The sequence below is a fragment of the Pistacia vera genome, unplaced genomic scaffold, assembly GCF_008641045.1.
Source record: "Pistacia vera cultivar Batoury unplaced genomic scaffold, PisVer_v2 Contig190, whole genome shotgun sequence".
Lineage (NCBI taxonomy): Eukaryota > Viridiplantae > Streptophyta > Magnoliopsida > Sapindales > Anacardiaceae > Pistacia > Pistacia vera.
In genome coordinates, this window is record NW_022195991.1 from 235036 (window position 1) to 255300 (window position 20265).

The 20265-nt window shown below is 39.4% G+C and overlaps 1 pseudogene; it reads left to right on the top strand.

The window, feature by feature from the left end:
- Positions 1-1492: 1492 nt before the first annotated feature.
- Positions 1493-20255, top strand: LOC116127289 (annotated as a pseudogene).
- The last annotated feature ends 10 nt before the right edge of the window (positions 20256-20265 follow it).

Genomic DNA, 20265 nt, shown 5'->3' on the forward strand with positions numbered 1-20265 from the left:
TAGGGTTTGAAAGACGAATGATTGCCAAAGGCCCTAAGGTGGTGTGCAAATTGTAGATGCAAAAAATACTGCTACGGAAGAGGGTTTGACCCATGAGGTTGAGGCCACCAGCAATCCGTTGTACCTGCACAAGCAAGAAAAACAGCGTGAAGCAAACAGAAAACACCGGGGTGGTGTTTGTTGTGGCACTTCGACGCTCAAGTCAACAAGGTGAATGAGGCTAATTTAGTAAGGGTTAGGGAAGAGAAGGTTACCAAAGTCAAGTAAGAGACTACAATTACGGCCAATGATATGAGGTCCCAAGAGTGAGAGCTACCAGTGTAGAAGGTGTAATGTGTTCTCCCTTGTGAGAGGGTTGGCCTCTGTTTAAATAGCAATTGTAGGATCATTGAGTCCAATAGGACTATGAGTACTTTGGAGTTGAGGTTTAGTGAATAGGAAAGCTTTTGACCTTTACCTTAGTAGGAGAGAGAGTCCTAATTGGTCTAAGATATGGATCTTAGATGATTTAGGATAGTAAGGATCTCTTCGGTAGAATCCGAATAATACCGAAATAAGAAATAGGCAACCTTGGGGTCTAAATAAGCCCTAGGTCCAACGGTGATCTTGGATCAAAGAGCTTGGGCCTAGACAAGCTGATGATGAGGCCTAAACGAATCGAGGCCTTTACTGATTGGGCTCAAGCAGTGAGCAAAAAGGTAGGTGTGCTGAGCGGACCTAATATGCAAACACTGTTGCAAGCCCAATCAAAATTAGGCTATGGCCCGAGCTTTGTTGAAGGTGTCTTCATCTGGGGCTATTTGGGTCGAGGACATTTTTTAGCCCTAACATGATATCTTAAACTTTAAAAAGACTTTTTTTACCCTTCTACGAAAACTAATATCTAAGTATCACTCCAAACTTTTCAAGCTTCATCAATTTTACATAGAACTTATATCAAAATTTCTTTTTTGTCTAACGAACTTCATAAGTTCATTGTTTCACCCAACAATTTAAGAAGGGACTTTCACCAACGATTCCTAGAAAGTTATTTAAGTTTGAGAAGTAAAGTGGACTGGACATGTACAATAAATGGAGACCGAATGGGCCTCAATTTCAGGACCTTGCAAGATAATGGAGAGAGAGGGAGGGAGAGACACAGGGAGAGCGGGTTCCACTCCAAAATTATCATTACACAAACGCCAGATATATTGATTCAAAGAATCAAATCTGACACTGTGCTTATCCAAATTCTCTCTCCTCTCTTATTTTCTACATCTTTTTCTTCTCTTTTTTCATACAATTTGAACTCTCTTCTGTAACAATGGCTACTCTCTTAACTTCGTTGAAGCTTTCTTTAACAGTCTCACCCTCACCAGCACCTCTTTTTCTTCGAAACCACAACTCGCCACAGTATTGTCTCAGAAATCTTTCTTCTTGAGCCCATTTACTCAAAACAATCTCAAACTCATACCCAGAAATACACTCGCTAACTCCAATCTCTCCCTGTTCGAATGTCGTGGGATGGTCCTCTCACTTCCGTCAAATTAATCATTCAAGGCAAAAATCTTGAGGTGACCTTTACTGCAGTTTTCATTTTTACTTTTATGTGGAAATGAAGAAAAATATTCTAATTTTGTTAATGTTGAAGCTTATCTCAATTCTTTACACCCATATTCTAAATTTATACTTTATATATACTTATAATTCTAACACAGACTAATAGATTATGGTGGATTTTTAATTGAAAATATAATAAAATGAAAAATTTTGCGGAAAATTAATGAAGAATACGTTTTAAGAATGGTGTAGTGTGCATTTAGTATTTTGGTGAAAGATGTTTCTAGGGGTACCTATAGCCACCAAGCCATATTTTGTAAACAAGTTATGAAAATAAGCAAAGGGTTTTGTTGAAACAAAATTTGATGGTTTCAATATACCAAAAATGTATTTGTGTTATAAAGTGCAAAGGGTTTGTTGAAACAAAATTGATGGTTTCAATATACCAAAAAAGTATTTTGTGTGAATAAAGTGCATTGATATCACAAAATATTTCCTCTTCTTGTGCCACGTTATGAAGCCCTTAAACAAATGGAGCTAGATATGTATTTTCAGTTTCTAATTAGTAATAATCTTTTACATTGGAGTATAAAAGGGACGTTGTGCCTGTTTGAATACAGTTAACAGATACAGTTAAAAAGCATGTTGAAGAAGGTGGGAAGGCAGTTCAGAGCATAGTCATCTTGTAGGGAAGTTGATGTAAGGTTATCTGTTAGAGGTGGAGAGCTTGGAAGAGGTCCAAGGATTCGTCGATGTGAGGTGTCTCCAAGTCACTACCTTTATTTATATCTATTTCCATTTAGATTTAACTTTCTGGGCTTGCTTGAATCCAATCAGCTGTTGTTTGTGTGTTAGGTAACTTTGTTTACAAAGAAGCATGGAGTGGTTCGTGCGGAAGAAGATGCTGAGACAGTATATGCAAGTATAGATTTGGTGTCTTCAGTCATTCAAAGGAGTTGAGGAAGATTAAGGAGAAGGAATCAGACCATGGTCGGCATATGAAGGGCTTCAACAGACTCAAAGTTAGGGAGCCAAGGCTCAAGTAGTAGAGGATAATTGGATTCACAATCCCAAAAAAGAGGATAATGACTGGTTTGATGAGGTAGTTATCTACTTTTTCTTTACACCCAACATCTATTGGTGTTATTCCTTCCAGCTTTTCTCTACAAGACTCACATAACATTAAATAAAGTGCATTGTCATTTAGTATGTAGTAATGATGTTTGGTACCTTTTTCTCTTTATCATATGAATTAGAGTGCATTTGATCTGAAGTAATGTTGTTAACCATTTTGAAAATGCCTAAAATTAAATCTGTTTAATCGGATCAAAGTTTGTAAGTTTCCAGTTGCAGTATACTGACATTATCAATGAAATTCTTTCTGACTGGTTTAGAGAAATAGGTCTTCTAAATATATGATTTTGTTTATTGTTTCCACCAAATGACGAACTTAACATGCTTTTGGTCTACTGTTTTCTTGGTTTCAGCCTTGCAATTGTCAATGTGTGGCTGCCAATGTATGTTACAGTTATATGTTGTAATTTGGTATTTTGCTGCATGTCTACTTTCACAAGGCTGTTCATGGTTTAATCATTGTTCCCTCTCCCCTCCGCCACCCCACCCCTTTATGGAGTTTTAATATTCAATGTTTCAATTATTTAGAGCCTATTCTATCCTCAGAGCACTTACATGAGGTTTCATGTAATATTCATATCTTTTTTTTTCTAATATTAAGACAATGTGTTACTTCTTGTTCTCAACGTTCTTCGTCCAATTTTTTCAATCCATCTTTTAGTTCTCATGAAATTTCTGGTGATTCTACAAAAGTTATTCACACTTTTTTTTTTTTTTCCTGCTTGTTAAAATGGAAGTTGAAAAGAATGAACCATGATTATAGTGCTTATAAATGATGATAGTTTGACACTTTTTGTCTTCACCATTGTGTGTTTAGTTTCCATGAATTTCTGGTGATTCTACAAAAGTTTATTCAACTGTTTTTTTTTTTTTTTTTTTTTCATTTCAATGCTGCTTGTTAAAATGGAAGTTGAAAATGAATGAACCATGATTATAGTGCTTATAATATGATGATAGTTTGACACTTTTTGTCATTCACCATCTTGTCAATACTATGCCAATTCTCATTTATAGATCATAATACAGTGAAAGTGTATGCATTATATGGCCTTTTTCAAATGATGGTCAACAGTTAATTTGTCTCTTCATGTCTGAGCATCGATGGAGATGAACTCAGGGACATAAGTTTTCTTTTGTGTGTGGTGTTAAAGTCATCCAGCTGCATATCTAGGCAAGCCATCTCTGGCAGACACTAATCCTGAACCTATCTTACAGATGTTCGCACAAAGTACTTTGAAATGCCTCCTTTGACTGTCTCCGAAGCCATCGAGCAGCTGGAAAATGTTGATCATGACTTCTAGGTTTCCGAAATGAGAAAACTGGTATGAACTTATTGTTCCCATTTGGTTGTTTCTGCGTAAAGTGTTTAATAGTGATTAAATAAATGTTGTGTGTTGGCTCCAGGTGAGATAAATATTGTGTATAGACGAAAAGAGGGAGGTTACGGTCTTATTATACCTAAAGGAGGAAATGGTAAGCCGAGAAATTAGAGCCTCTGGTGGTTGAACCAGCAAGAGAACCCTCTTGGCAGAATAATTAGCTAGAAGGAGATATTTCTGTCAGATATATCAGTACAGATGTTTTTAAACCTTGTGTAAGTTTCTACTGGCTGGTGTACATGAAGGCCAAGGCAAGCTAAGCGCATAACAATACAGTTTTTGAAATGAAGCATATACGAAATTTTGACATATATGAACATGTTTGGGGTGATTAATTTTTGTAAAATGAGAAGAGAAGCTTATGTGCGGGTTATCGAACACTCTCTTCACCATGCGATTCTAGGTATAATGAAGAAAGATGAGGAAAAATTTAATGTAATCACCATGCAATCTTTACAATTATCAATCTTTTATTATGAGGAATGGATTGGCAAGTGTATGCATTTAGGTAACCAAGAAAGAGAGTACAGTTATGTGTATGTAGGTTTATTTTTTTCTTGATCTTGTACTGGCCAAATATGTTTTCACTGATGATAATCAGGAGTCCCTAGTGTCACGAGCCTGAGTTTTCAACACAGCAGAACAACTCGTTGGCCACCCTAACATCACATGGTAATGGGATTAAGCCTACACGTCATGAAGCTGATTTTAGAACTTGTGCTTCCAGCATTGAACTTCTGAGCTCATACACGGGGTACAAAGTCTCAAACATTTGAAAAAGTCATCTGTTTGTGATAGGAGACTCGTTATCACAGAGAGAAAAAGAAATGGGAATAATGAAGAAAGAGAGAGAAAATTGAGGATTATATTGACATCTCAAACATACCTTGTTTTAAGATACACATTGTGGAGCACTAGTACAACAAAGAAAGAAATATTATGTTCTCTAATGGATTTAGATGTTGAAACCATCTAGTAGGCTCACCCCAAGCTTGTACTTGACTCGATTCCTCAAGTATAAGCTCCAATCTTGCCAAAATGGGCTGTGACCATTTCATTTGGAGGGCTTATTTCCCAGGCTGCAATCTGAATTAACTTTAGTTATGAATCCAAATGCCTGAGGTGAAAATTAAAATGAGCCTTAAAGAATAAAATGGTGCAGCCATCAATTTGTCAAATATGAATCTAAGTTTTCCTCTCCTTGGTCTTGAATCTCTCTGCCGAACACTTAACAGCTTGTTGATGACATTCCTTCACCTAAAGTCTTCCTTTACTTCATACCGGTGCTTAATCCTTTCATCAAGCTTGTAACCAAGAAATGCAGGAAAGGCCAATAGCTCTCCGACTTCGCGACCCATTTCTTCTATTAAATATTCCATCTTCTCCTCTAAAGAACTATGACTGTACTGCAGTATCTGAGGGTGCTTCTTGCTCATGGCAAGAATGTCAGCAAAAGATAGCCCATACACAAGAATCCAATCACCTTTTGCATGTTTTCACAGCTTGTTCTGGTCACAGCCCCATTGCTGCGGTTAACTCCTTCGTTCATATTTGTACCCAATCTTCACCACAAAACGCAAGCTATGTGCAAGGTTATCGCAGGATAGGGCTAGAAACAATGGGGCTTTTGTCAAGAACTTGAAAAGATCACTGGAATCCAACAACATTGCTTGAGAAACTCTATTCTAGGATGTAATTTCCTTTCTCTACTAGCACTAATCATACCAGGGAACACGAGAATAATCTTGAAAATTTCCTCATCATTTAGTCCACCAAACGACCTCAACAACTTCACATGATTTTCTACATGCTTCACACTGTAACTCAAGATTGTAGGGAATTTCTGCAAGACAGTACCTGTGGCATCCACATCACCGCGACTAAGCTTATTGATGAAATTAATCTTGGAAGCAGCTGAGTATCCAAATCATCAATTAAGAAGTTTTGGACGCTTCACAATTAGATCAGAACCACCAAAGGGGTTCAAGAAAGCATGGTTCTTTCAATTTCTTCAATTGACTTGAGAACATAAGGCCTTAGTTAAATTAACATTGGTGAGAACGTGACAAATCTGTTCTTGAGGAATCCGAGAAGCGAACTTTTTGATCAAACCCCACAGAAATCTTGTTTCTGCCTCCAACAAAAGGCGTTCAATCTGCAGTGGCTCAATCTTTCCTCCCAAATCGTCACGAAGAAAACATATCAATGTATCAATTTCCTCCGCTATTAATACATTTGGGGATTTACTAATCACTCGAAAAGTGCAATTCGTTTGAGTCCAACAGATGCATAGAAAGCATGCGGTCACGTATATTATCAAAAGATGTAATCTTAGAGTGGGGTTCTGCTTAAAAAGTAATTCAGTTTCTTTTTCACTGAATCCAAATTCTTGAAAGAATGTAACTGAAACAAAAACAAAACAAGAAACGTGTGTCAAGAAAACAGCAGTTGAATATTAGTACATAAAGTGTTTGAGAATTTGCCTCCGAGAAAGAATTACCTGTTTCAATCTCTGAAAGAAGGTTAATGGGCGAAGTGAGACAGTTGCAATAGATGGTATTGGTGGGTCGAAAACTCAATGTGGGCTCAATAACAGTTCTTGGTGTTTTAGTGAGAGACAAGCATTTATGGGGATTAAGAGAGTAATTTTGGTTGGGGAATAATTGTTTGGGAGAGAAAGGAGAGAGGAGACGGGAGAAAACATGATGAATTGAGAAACCATTTCAAATGGTCCTACTGGACTAACCTGACTTACTTACAATGAGTGCTGCAACTTCACACGAGAATTTAGCTGCCCGGCCATCCCAAGTTTCAATTTAAGAAAATGACTTTGAAAATGTTTTCATTTTTTTTTAATTTAGAAAAGATGACGTGGCATAGTTAGGATTAATTAAACACATAAAATAGGTTAAAAAGAAAAGATTAAATATATGGGCCGAATCATAAATAATGAAAGTTTTTAAAATTTGAAATTTCTCAAAACAAGCCCCACCTATTCACCGCGTATCGAAATTCATTAGGGCAAAAAGCAATTTTTGAATCAAAGGGAGATTGCAATTTTTTCCGATCGAACCTGTAAATTTGTACCCTAAAATCAATTTCTTGAACCTAAACCGAATACAGTCCACGATTTCGGCGATATAGTCACGATTTTCGATCGTTTCTTGAACCCTAAAATCGATTTCCTAACCCTAAACGGAATCTGTGCGATTTCGACGATACAGTCCCATTTCGATCGAAACTGCAAACTTTGACACCAAATTCAATCCAAAACCATGGCTGACACCCACAACGAGGAGGAACAACCCAGTGCCATCTGAATCCTAAATTCCGGTGGCACAAGTGTTCAATGGCTGCTCGGTGGATCATTCGATCAGTGAAGGTGGTCCACACGCAGAGGAGACGCCGGTGGCACAAGAACAGAGGAGAATCGGCAAACGGTTCTGAACGAGACGCAGGTCAACGAGAATTCAGGGAGAAGGATTCGGTGAGAATTCAAGCCAGGAAGAGTCGTCAAGGATTTAGGCGACGAGGAGGAGGCCGGCGAAGAAAGGGTAACGTTGTTTTGGGAATATGCTTGTAACTGTCGCTTAAGCGATCATTTTTATCGCTTAAGCGATTAATCTGTTTTACTCATGATCACACTCATGATCGCTAAGCGATACAAAGGATCGCAGCGATTGATTCAGTTTACTCTTGGTCGCTAAGCGATTTCAGATCGCTTAAGCGATCTTGTCAAGGCAGAATCATAGATTAAAGATCGCTTAAGCGATCTTTTTTACGCTTAGAGATTCTTTCAGTTTACTCTTGGTCGCTTAAGCGATTCAGATCGTTAAGCGATCTTGCACGAGGCAGACGTCAAGATCTATAGCGATCCGAAATAGCTTAAGCGACTACAGTGGTAATTTTGTTGTTGATATTTTGTTTATTAGTTGTTTTGGTTTATTTTTGTTGTTGACATTTTGTTTATATCGATTGTGCAGATTGTGCGGACCGTAAACTTTTGAGATTATGAGTTGGAGCTTATAAGTGAGAAGGTACCCTACTTCCCTGCAAGGGTGACGGTGAGGTCGAGTTGGGATGTTTTTGACAGAATAAGGGACATTTTAGATGAAATGAGGCATGGTGCAAGAGATTTTCGTCGCACTTGTTTCGGTCAATTTTTAAGAATCGGAACAAACTGAAAAAATGCATTTTGGGGGCAGGGAGTGCATTACATGTTGCTGCACTCAGTAAAATGCAATAAAAAAAAAAAAAAGAAATGTGGTTCGTGGTGGACGGAAAGCCACTACAGTTTGGGATGATGGAGTATGCCTTGGTGACGGGCTTAGGATGCAGGGAAGTACCAGATAAGGCAGAGGCAGAGGCAATAAGGACGAGTCCGGGAGCCATAAGGTTTCGTAAGAAGGTTTTGCAGGGGGCAAAGTCTATTACAGGACACGGTTTAGAGGAGAGGCTAGAAACAGTTTGGTTTAATGATGGAGAGAAGATAAAAGTGTGTTTGCTATTGTTTTTACATTCAATCTCATTGGCTGGTGACTCAACAAAAGTTGTTGAGAAGGATTGGTTGTTGTTTGCAAGCGACTTGGAGGTCTTTAATTCTTATCCGTGGGGACGGATATCATTTGAGCGAACCATCAACAGCCTGAAAAAACCAGACGTGGTGTTAAAGCAAGCCCAATGGGTCGGGAAGGAAAAACCAAGCACGTACAATTTGTTTGGCTTCCCGTGGGCAATGTGATAATCCGTGGATTATACAGTTTTCTTTTGTCTTTTTATTCGGATTTCAAGTACTTTGTGGTGCATTTTGACCTGAATTATTGTTTAATTCTTTACATTCTGTGTTTCAGGTTAAAATGGACAATTTATGCAAATAAGGACAAAATTGGAAGTTTTTGACTCAAAAGTTAGCGGATCTCAGAAGTTAGGAGAGTTCTGAAGCAAGATAAAGCACGATGAGGCTTGTTCCAAAAGGAGAGCATCGAAAATCGAAGAAGGAATCGAAGAAGCAAGCAGAGTGGTAGTTCTGTAATTTCAGAACTCATCCAATAGCTTCGCCCTGGCAAAGATTTGTCCTTCGCCGCGGCGAAGTACGCTAGATGCTCTAGATCTGTTTCTTTCTTCGCCGCGGCGACGGTCATTATTTGCAGTTTTGTTAAATGCACAATTTCATTTTGTGCATGTTTTTGGGCAAGGTATAAAAGGAAAACTAAGCCTTTTGTCCAGGGGTCTTCGTTTTTAGGTTAAACAGCTTTTACATATTCTTTGGATGAGTTTTTGATGCGATTTGGGATTGTAACAAGGGTGAAGATTCGATTCTAACTAAGGGATTCGTCTTTTGGGGAGATTTCTTATCTTTTATCTCAATTTCATTATGTTGAACTTGATTATTTCTGTTTTTCGCTTTTGTATTGTTAATTTAGCTATGAACTAACCATTTTTGGGTTAGGGTTTTGATTGTAGTTTGGATTTTAATGGGTTAAGTGTTTGATTGTTTTACTTTCATATGAGAATGCTTTGGTTGTGTGTTTACTCTGAGTTTTAATGGATATTGTGATGAACATGATGAGATTGAGAAATGAGTCATGTTATGCTTCTTGGGTAATCACCATTATAATATTGGATGCTAGAGATAGATTCAAGAATTAATGAAATCATTTTAGGATTCTTTTGCTTAATGAGTTCGGAGTTGTTAATCTTCAAATTGTTGGGTGCGGAAGGTTAATAAGGATGAATAGGAAAACATAGCCCGAGAGGGTATGTTAACATCTTAGTGAGTTCGATTTACAACCATTGCGTATGAATGTGATTGTAGTGTAATTTTTAAGTTTAACCCATAAAATCCAAATGAAGTCAAAACCCTACCTATTTTACTTGAATTGATTATCCGTGTTTTAATATTGCCCTCTTAGTTAAATTTTAGTTTAAAATTTATTGTTAAGTTTAATTGCAATTAGCTCCCATCAATCCAAAGAAGTCATTTGCTTCAACTTGATAACATTAGTAGACTTAGTGCTTAGCTAACAATCCTCGTGGGAACGATACTTTGCTCATCATTTTATTACTTGTGCGATTAGTATACTTGCTACATATTGCATATTGTAGGAAACACGCATCACAATGCAGGTAAATATTAATAGCTTTTTGTTATATTTTTTATAATATATGTGTTTGAATTATGATATGGATTGTTTTTTTACAATGTAGGCTTGGATGTACGAGGCCATCCCTGTCTTCGCTAAGGCGGGGGGGAGGAGCAACAGTTTGGATGTGCAACAACAATTTCCTAGGATGTTGCAGTGGCATGTCGAGAGGTGTACCCATTGGGACTACGACCAAATAGACATTAAGATTGAAACGGCTAGCGTAAGATTAAAGGATTAAGCTTTTGAATATGCAGTTGCTTTAAAATGTCGCTTCAATCTTATTGATTTTGTTTCTTATTGCAGGGAGTCGTCCGTCCCTTGCTCACCACTACTAGGGATGAAGCGGAAGAGAACTATGTCACATCTTTCAAAGCATTAGAGGATGAAAGGGATAAACGGATAAACCACCTAATGCGGGACCTAAAAGGGGTCACGCATGTGATGGCAGTTGTAAGGCCACTGCTTGACAACGTGGTTGATGCCGAGGATGATGAAGCTCCAATCGGCAGGAGGCCCGAGGATGAGGAGGAGAAGAGGGAGGAAGAGGTTTGTATGCCTCAACAAACCAGTACAACAAGTATCGCTTTGCCGAGACATCAGCGTCGGAAGAATGAGGTTGTTGACCTCATAAACGGCCTGTTTGAGAGTATTACAACAACCGTTTATGCAAGGTTTGACAAGATGGAAGAGTGCATGAAAAGGGTGGAGGAGAAAGTGGATAAGCTGGTAGAGACAGTTGGTATAGTGGAGGAGGAAGTTGGTACAATAGAGGAGGAAGTTGGTGGAGAATTAAAGGCGATTGAAGTGCAAACTGGCTTGAAAAGAGAGAGCCGAAAGAGCAAGCTTGTGAAATCGCCTTACATGGTAGTGACACAGGTAAAGAAGAAGAAAATTAAGAAACAAATGGAGGAAGAACTAGAAATGGAGGAGGTTGAGGAGGTTGGTGGAGTAAGTGGGGCGGTGATAATGGAGGAGGGTGAGGTGGGAGGCGAGGGAAGCGGGGATGTAAAAATGGAGGAAGTGGGAGGAAGTGGGCAAGCGAAATTGGACTCAAATGTCGATTTGTATAGGCCAATAGAGGAAAAGAAAAAACTCTTCTATGCCTATTAGAATGGCTCAGGAAGTAATGCCCATATAAAGTGTAAGACAGGGGATTATCCCCGGGAATGGTTTGAGAAGTTGTTGACGATGGGCACGTGGCTTGAGGACTCGGTGAGTTATTTTCGCTTAATTTTCCTTATTTTTACCTATGTTTTCCATACTTATCTTGTTGTTTTTATTTGATGCAGCACATCGATGAGATATTGGCACTGATGAGGCTACGACAGACTACTGATGGTGATCTATTGTATCCCGACTGTGCCATCACCGATGTGGCGTTTGGCCAAACGCTTGTTTCGGCATATCGCACTTTAATTAAAAATGTCATTACTAGTGGCGCAGCAAAAGGACCGAAGCGAAAAAGATTGGCCCCACAACAGTTGGACTGTATCCCTAATGATTTTCATTTTGATGATAGGCTTATGTAGTATATACGGGGGGGATCGGCCCAAATATGGCCACGGTTGGGCCTTTGTTAAAAGAGTGTACTGCATCATCCTCGTCAAACAGATGCACTGGATAGCAGTCGTCGCGCATCTAGAGGAGGGGTTGCTAAAGATCCTTGACTACAACCCAACTATTTGTCGAGACAAGCAGTTGGAGGTCGAGTTGGAGCCACTGTCCAGGTTGTTCCCGCGGCTGTTGCGTGACAGCGGGATGTTTGGGCACTTGGGTGATCAAGTACTAACCGAAAAGTGACCAATTAAGTGCTCTACCGACCCAATAAATGAGTCAAGGTAAATTTGTATAAAACTAACTTACATAATACAATTGTTGTATAAGTTTACTCTAATGTTAATGTCTTCTTCCTATTGTAGTGTTGAATGTGGGGCATATGCCCTAAAATTTATTGAGTTCGACATGACCAACACCTGAATGGATGGCTTGAATGACGAAACAATGAGAGACTGTCAGGAGGGCTGGGCTGTCGACTGCTTCCATGGGCAGATGTATCCGTTTTGAGTGAGCAGAACCCAATCAAAAGGTATGAAAGTTGGACTTTGAATTTTGTAGTTTATGTGATGTTGATGTTGATACTTGGGTTGTGGTGTTGATGTTGAAGGTGTCATGCTGATATGGAGCTTTACCGAAAGAGACGGACTGAGTGAACTTCTCACCTACCCATTCTATAACTTTTTTACATGTCTTTTTTTATTTACAAAAGTCGACGTGTCTGTAGGTGTGTGCTGGATAATTTTGCAGGTTCCTGGCAAAAAATAAGAGGAAACTTCTCAAAGGCTGGTTGGTAAGAGGAGACATCTGCAATAAAGGCTGCTAGGAAGGCATGGTACCAAACAATGATCTCAGATAGGTTGCTGGCAAACAAAATTCGAAAACTTCTCAAAGGCTGGTTGGCTGGAGGAGGCATCTGCAATAAAGGGATTGTGCAAAGGTGTTAGTGACATTAAACTCTTTGGCATCAAGAAGTAAATTAAAGGCAGTGTATAGGAAATTCTCAAGTCCAGATCATTGTGCTGTGGCTTTTCTTGCGGCAGCCAAAAGCGTTGTGAATCATTGTAAAGAATTGGATCTGACATTTGGGAGATATTTTTTTTTTTGTCCATATAAGATATCTCATTAGCAGTTTGAATTTACTATGTATGGTGTGATCATTTGCTTCACCCAAGTTGGATAATGGTTTTTTAGCATTTTGTTTCATTTTGTGTATCACTACAACGTTTGATGTACTGGTGTGATTATTTGATTCACCACAGTTGGGGCTAATGGTTAGCTTGTCCAAATATTTCGATATGTGCCGCACTTAAGAACAAAAGGCATTACTTGTAGCAATAGGTTCCCTTCTCCGTGATGAAAGCTATCTTTTCTTAGTCGTCTGGGGTGCATCAAAATTTTGTTGTACCTTGAGAAGGCATCCATAAAACTTAGGAGTTCGTGATATGTGTCGCATCGACCATCATATCATATGTGGGAGGGGGAAGAGGTCCTTGGGGCATGCCTTGTTCAAATCCGTGAAGTCTATGCAACCCTCTATTTTTTCTTTTTCTTCACGACCACCATGTTGCTTGCAGTCGGGATAATAGACTTCTCTGATCAGTCTGTACATCAATAGCTTTTCAATTTCTTGACCCGGTTGCGTTCTGGGCAAACTTCCTTCTCTACCTCATGAAGGGTGGTCCGAATTACTGAAGGTAGTAGACGATTGCCTCGGGGCAGCTCCCATCATATCTGCGTGGGTTCAAGCGAAGCAATCCTGATTTTGTTTGGGGAAGTCTAAAGTCTCTCTTATCTCGAGCTTGAGGCGAGAGCCAATCTAGGTCTTTCGATTGGGGTGGTCGAATGTATCTACAATCATCCAACTCTTCCATGAATGGTGATTTAGCTCGGTCGGAAGGGTTGGATGGGAATGTAATTGCTATGAAGTATGACCTTTGCCTTTGAAGGCATTCTTATACAGTCTCTAGAGGCCTTAAGATTGCCCTGATTTCTCTTACTCCCAATTTTGTTGGAAACCTGATAGTTGATGGAAAGTGGATGGGACAGCTGCATGTCATGGATCCAAGGTCGACCCAGATGACATTGTATAGTGAGGGCAATCAAGCATAGAAAGATGGTTTGCTTGTTGACTCGTTGGCGTAGGACAAGCAAAGTATTTCTCCGATGGTAACTTCTACTCGGAACTGAACCTGACTAGAATGGTTGGCCGTCTGCTGATGTTTGATTCATCCAATCCCTTGGCTTTCACTACTTCAAGGAAGAGGATATTTGCGAGGATTCCCTGTCTACGAATACTCTCTTGACAGGATGTTGGCGATTGGAAGGAGATGACCAGAGCATCGTGTATAAGGGGCGGCTAAGGTGATTGGTCATCGTCTTCAAACTGAATGATCTGGTTGGTATACGTCTAAGGGGATGGGTGGATGGATCAGACTTCTAGGTGATGGCTGGCTCGAGCGTAGCACTTGGCAGGAGGAATAACTCACCCCACTGATTTCCAACCCTCTAGAGATAATGGAGTAGAACCCTTCGTTGTTAGTTCTCGTGGGAGGAAGACGTTTCTTTGAGCTCTTGGCAACTGTATTTCCCTTTATTACGAACAGGTCTTAGAGATTCCCTCTTCAAAGTGTTGCAACTTCCAATCTTAGGGCGATGCAGTGGTGATGTTATGACCATGATCGCCGTGAAATTCGCACCACTTAGTCGCTGTCCCTCTTTGCGTCAAGATTGAGCTTGGCTAGCCACTTCACGGTAAGTCCCATCCCTCTTATGATTGCCACGACTTGAGTGGTTCAATGTAAGGTTGTACTTGGAATCTTGAATTGTTTTGATCGGATGGCCTATAGTGGCTGGTCATGGCAATCATAGGTTTTTTGGCCTGCTTGGGTTACGGGAAGGGGTTGATAACGGGGCTCAAACGATCTGGACTTTGGCCTTCTTTTACTCCGCCTTTGGTGATGTTTTCATATCTAGCATGCCTCATTCGGTTTGCCTCGTCTTCTCCCATTTGATCTGGATCACTGCTCTGGCTAGAGCATCTTTCTTATGGTGCAGCAAGTTTTGTTAGGTCTTTGTATAGTTCTCCATCTAGGAGGAGCCCCTTTTTGAAAGCATCTATCTTTGTCTCTGGATTACAGGATGGGATGGAGATTTTTTCTTTATTGAATCTGCTGATGTACTCTCCACGGTTCCCCCTCTTCTGGTGCTGGTGCGAATTAGCAAATTGAGTGTGTTTGGAAGGTTAGTGTACACTGAAGGGCTAGTCCAAAGAGGCTGGAGCCAAAGCTTTTACACATGCATTTTTCCCTCAACATTGGGGTTATGAGGCGGCAAACATCGCGTGCTTGTATATGTGGATTGGTCGGTTGTGCCATCATAAGGCTTCATGCGGGGATATTGAATTTGTCAGCATCTCAGCTAGTGCAATTGCATCCACAAAGGGTGAATCAACATAGCTGTGGAGGTTGACTTTTTTTATGGGATTGGCACTCCAGGTATACGCCTCATCATTGCCTTTATCGGTTAATCTTTGGCCAATATTTGCTCCATGGGCGAGGTGAAGGCCACCAGTTGGCTTGGTTGCTTGGTTCACATATGACTCACCACTCGGCATGTTTCGTGTGTCAAGTCACGTGGGGTAGTTTGGTGAATCGTTCCATCGTGTGCCGTTTGGTAATTTGGATATTCATCATCCTTGGTTGGTGGTTCCACTGTGACTGATCGGTGTTTCGGCCTACATGGATGGTGAAAGAGGTTATTTTGGAGTTGCTCGGTCGTGGGATGGATACTCGAGCGGGGTGGATTGAATGTTAGGGAGCCCGCTCGACCACGGGGATAAGTCAAGCCGAGTGGGGTTGGGTAGGAATGATGGTTGGAGATGAGGCGGGATGGCAAGGATGGGTGGCTCTGTCGTAGTGGGCTTTCAGGTACTGGATGTCTTGATCTCGTGCCTTTAGTGGGTTGACCGAAAGTGGCTGTTGGCACTCCTCGCTCAATGGATTCTAGGCTAATCGTCCACTAGCGTTAATAGAGTTGACGCGATCTAGTATCTGAGGCGGTCAGTCTATGATCCGAGTCTAGGAGGCTACATGGACGGAACCGATGCACGGAAAGATTGGGTTGTACCTGACAAGGCTGAAGCTCAAGGTCATAAAATTGACTCACCTTTCTTTCAGGGACTAGTTTTTGGCCTGGATCGAGGCGTTTTCGGTCTGAATGGTAGTAGCGTTCTGGCTTCTAGTGCCCACTTGTCTGAGCTGTTGCATAGAGCCATCAAAGTTTGAGTTTGGCCTCGAGACCAGGATTGGTGTCATCTGAATTTTCAGGCATAGAAAGTTCCTGCGAAGTAGGGTTTGAAAGACGAATGATTGCCAAAGGCCCACGGTGGGCGCCAAATTGTAGATGCAAAAAATCTACTGCTACGGAAAGAGGGTTTGATCCCATGAGTTGAGGCCACCAGCAATCCGTTGTACCTGCACACAAGAAAACAAGCGTGAAGCAAACAGAAAGAAAACACCGGGTGGTGTTTGTGTAGGCACTTCGACGCTCAAGTCAACAAGGTTGAATGAGGCTAATTTAGTAAGGGTTAGGGAAGAGAAGGTTACCAAAAGTCAGTAAGAGACTACAATTACGGCAATGATGAGGTTCCAAGAGTGAGAGCTACCGGTTAGAAGGTGTAATGTGTTCTCCCTTGTGGAGGGTTGGCCTCTGTTTAATAGCAATTGTAGGATCATTGAGTCCTAATAGGACTAGAGTACTTGGAGGTTGAGGTTTAGTGAATAGGAAAGCTTTTGATTCCTTTACCTTAGTAGGAGAGAGGTCCTAATTGGTCTAAGATATGGATCTTAGATGATTAGGATAGTAATGGATCTCTTCGTAGAATCGAATAATACGAAATAAGAAATAGGCAACCTGGGGTCTAAATAAGCCCTAGGTCCAACAGGTGATCTTGGATCAAAGAGCTTGGGCCTAGACAAGCTGATGATGAGGCCTAAACGAATCGAGGCCTTACTGATTGGGCTCAAGAGTGAGCAACAAGGTAGGTGTGCTGAGCGGACCTAATATGCAAACACTGTTGCAAGCCCAATCAAATTGGGCTATGGCTCCGAGCTTGTTGAAGGTGTCTTCTCTTTGGGCCTATTTGGGTCAGGACATTTTTTACCCTAACATGAATATCTTTAAACTTTAAAAAGACATTTTTTTACCCTTCTACCAAAACAATAATCTAAGTATCACTCCAAACTTTTCAACTTCATCATACATTTACATAGAACTTATATCAAAATTTCTTTTTTTGTCTACGAACTTCATAAGTTCATTGTTTCACCCAACAATTTAAGAAGGGAACTTTCACCCAACGAATTCCTAGGAAAGTCTATTTAAGTTTGAAAAAGTGGGACTGGACATGACAATACAAATGGAGATCGAATGGGCCTCAATTTCATGGACCTTGCAAGATAATGGAGAGAGAGGGAGGGAGAGACACAGGGAGAGCGGGTTCACTCCAAAATTATCCATTACACAAACGGCCAGATATATTGATTCAAAGAATCAAATCTGACACTGTGCTTATCCAAATTCTCTCTCCCTCTCTATTTTCTACATCTTTTTTCTTTTCTTCATTTTTCATACAATTTGAACTCTCTCTGTAACAATGGCACTCCTTAACTTCGTTGAAGCTTTCTTTAACGTCTCACCCTCACCAGCACCTTCTTTTTCTTCGAAACCACAACTCGCCACAGTATTGTCCAGAAATCTTTCTTCTTGAGCCCATTTACTCAAAACAATCTCAAACTCATACACCAGAAATACACTCGCTAACTCCAAATCTCTCCCTGTTCGAATGTCGTGGGATGGTCCTCTCATTCCGTCAAATTAATCATTCAAGGCAAAATCTTGAGGTGACCTTTACTGCAGTTTTCATTTTTTACTTTTATGTGGAAATGAAGATAAAATATTCTAATTTTGTTAATGTTGAAGCTTATCTCAATTCTTTACACATATTCTAAATTTCTACTTTATTATATATTATATCTAACACAGACTAATAGATTAGGTGGATTTTTAATTGAAAATATAATAAAATGAAAAATTTTGCGGAAAATTAATGAAGAATATCGTTTAAGAATTCTGGTAGTGTGCATTAGTAATTTGGTGAAAGAATTTCTAGGGGTACCTATAGCACCACCTTAAGCCATATTTTGTAAAAAGTTTGAAAATAAGCAAAGGGTTTTGTGAAACAAATTTGATGGTTTCAATAACCAAAAAAGATTTTGTTGTTAATAAAGTGCAAAGGTTTTGTTGAAACAAAATTGATGGTTTCAATATACCAAAAAATGTATTTTGTTGTTAATAAAGTGCATTGATATCACAAAAATATTTCTCTCTCTTGTGCCACGTTATGAAGCCCTTAAACAAATGGAGCTAGCATATGTATTTCAGTTTCTAATTAGTTAATATTTTACATTGGAGTATAAAAGGAGACGTTGTCGCTGTTTGAATACAGTTAACAGATACAGTTAAAAAGCATGTTGAAGAGAAGGTTGGGAAGGCAGTTCAGAAGCATAGTCACTTGTGAGGGAAGTTGATGTAAGGTTATCTGTTAGAGGTGGAGAGCTTGGAAGAGGTCCAAGGATTCGTCGATGTGAGGTGTCTCCAAGTCACTACCTTTATTTTTATTCTATTTCATTTAGATTTTAACTTTTGGGCTTGCTTGAATCCAATCAGCTGTTGTTTGTGTTGTTTAGGTAACTTTGTTACAAAGAAGCATGGAGTGGTTCGTGCGGAAGAAGATGCTGAGACAGTATATGCAAGTATAGATTTGGTGTCTTCAGTCATTCAAGGAAGTTGAGGAAGATTAAGGAGAAGGAATCAGACCATGGTCGGCATATGAAGGGCTTCAACAGACTCAAAGTTAGGGAGCCAATGGCTCAAGTAGTAGAGGATAATGTGGATTCACAATCCCAAGAAGAAGAGGATAATGACTTGGTTGATGAGGTAGTTATCTACTTTTTCTTTACACCCAACATCTATTGGTGTTATTCCTTCCCAGCTTTTCTCTACAAGACTCATAACATTAAATAAAGTGCAATTGTCATTTATAGTATGTAGTAATGATGTGTGGTACCTTTTCTCTTATCATATGAATTAGAGTGCATTTGATCTTAGAAGTAATGTGGTAACCATTTGAAAATGCCTAAATTAAAATCTGTTAATCGGATCAAAGTTTGTAAGTTTCCAGTTGCCAGTATACTGACATTATCAATGAAAATTCTATTTGACTGGTTTAGAGAAATAGGTCTTCTAAAATATGATTTTGTTATTGTTTCCACCAAATGACGAACTTAACATGCTTTTGGTATCTGTTTTCTTGGTTTCAGCCTTGCAATGTCAATGTGTGGCTGCCAATGTATGTTACAGTTATAGTTTGTAATTTTGGTATATTGTGCTGCATGTTTACTTTCACAAGGCTGTTCATGGTTTAATCATTGTTCCCTCTCCCCTCCTGCCACCCCACCCCTTTATGGAGTTTTTAAATATCAATGTTTCAATTATTTAGAGCCTATTCTATCCTCAGAGCACTTACATGAGTTTCATGTAATATTCATATCTTTTCTTTTCTAATATTAAGACAATGTGATTCTTGTTCTCAAACGTTCTTCGTCCAATTTTTTCAATCCATCTTTAGTTTCCATGAAATTTCTTGTGATTCTACAAAAGTTTATTCAACTTTTTTTTTTTTTTCCTGCTTGTTAAAATGGAAGTTGAAAATGAATGAACCATGATTATAGTGCTTATAATATGATGATAGTTTGACACTTTTTGTCATTCACCATCTTGTTAGTTGTTAGTTTCCATGAAATTTCGGTGATTCTACAAAAGTTTATTCAACCTGTTTTTTTTTTTTTTTTTTTTTTTTTCAATTTCAATGCTGCTTGTTAAAATGGAAGTTGAAAATGAATGAACCATGATTATAGTGCTTATAATATGATGATAGTTTGACACTTTTTGTCATTCACCATCTTTGTCAATACTATGCCAATTCATTATAGATCATAATACAGTGAAAGTGTATGCATTCATATGGCCTTTTTCAAATGATGGTCAACAGTTAATTTGTTCTTCATGTCTGAGCATCGATGGAGATGAACTCAGGGACATAAGTTTCTCTTTGTGTTTGCTGGTGTTAAAGTCATCCGCTGCATATCTAGGCAAGCCATCTCTGGCAGACACTAATCCTGAACCTATCTTACAGATTGTTCGCACAAAGTACTTGAAATGCCTCCTTTGACTGTCTCCGAAGCCATCGAGCAGCTGGAAAATGTTGATCATGACTTCTATGGTTTCCGAAATGAAGAAACTGGTATGAACTTATTGTTCCCATTTGGTTGTTTCTGCGTAAAGTGTTAATAGTGATTAAATAAATGTTGTGTGCTTGGCTCCAGGTGAGATAAATATTGTGTATAGACGAAAAGAGGGAGGTTACGGTTATTATACCTAAAGGAGGAAAT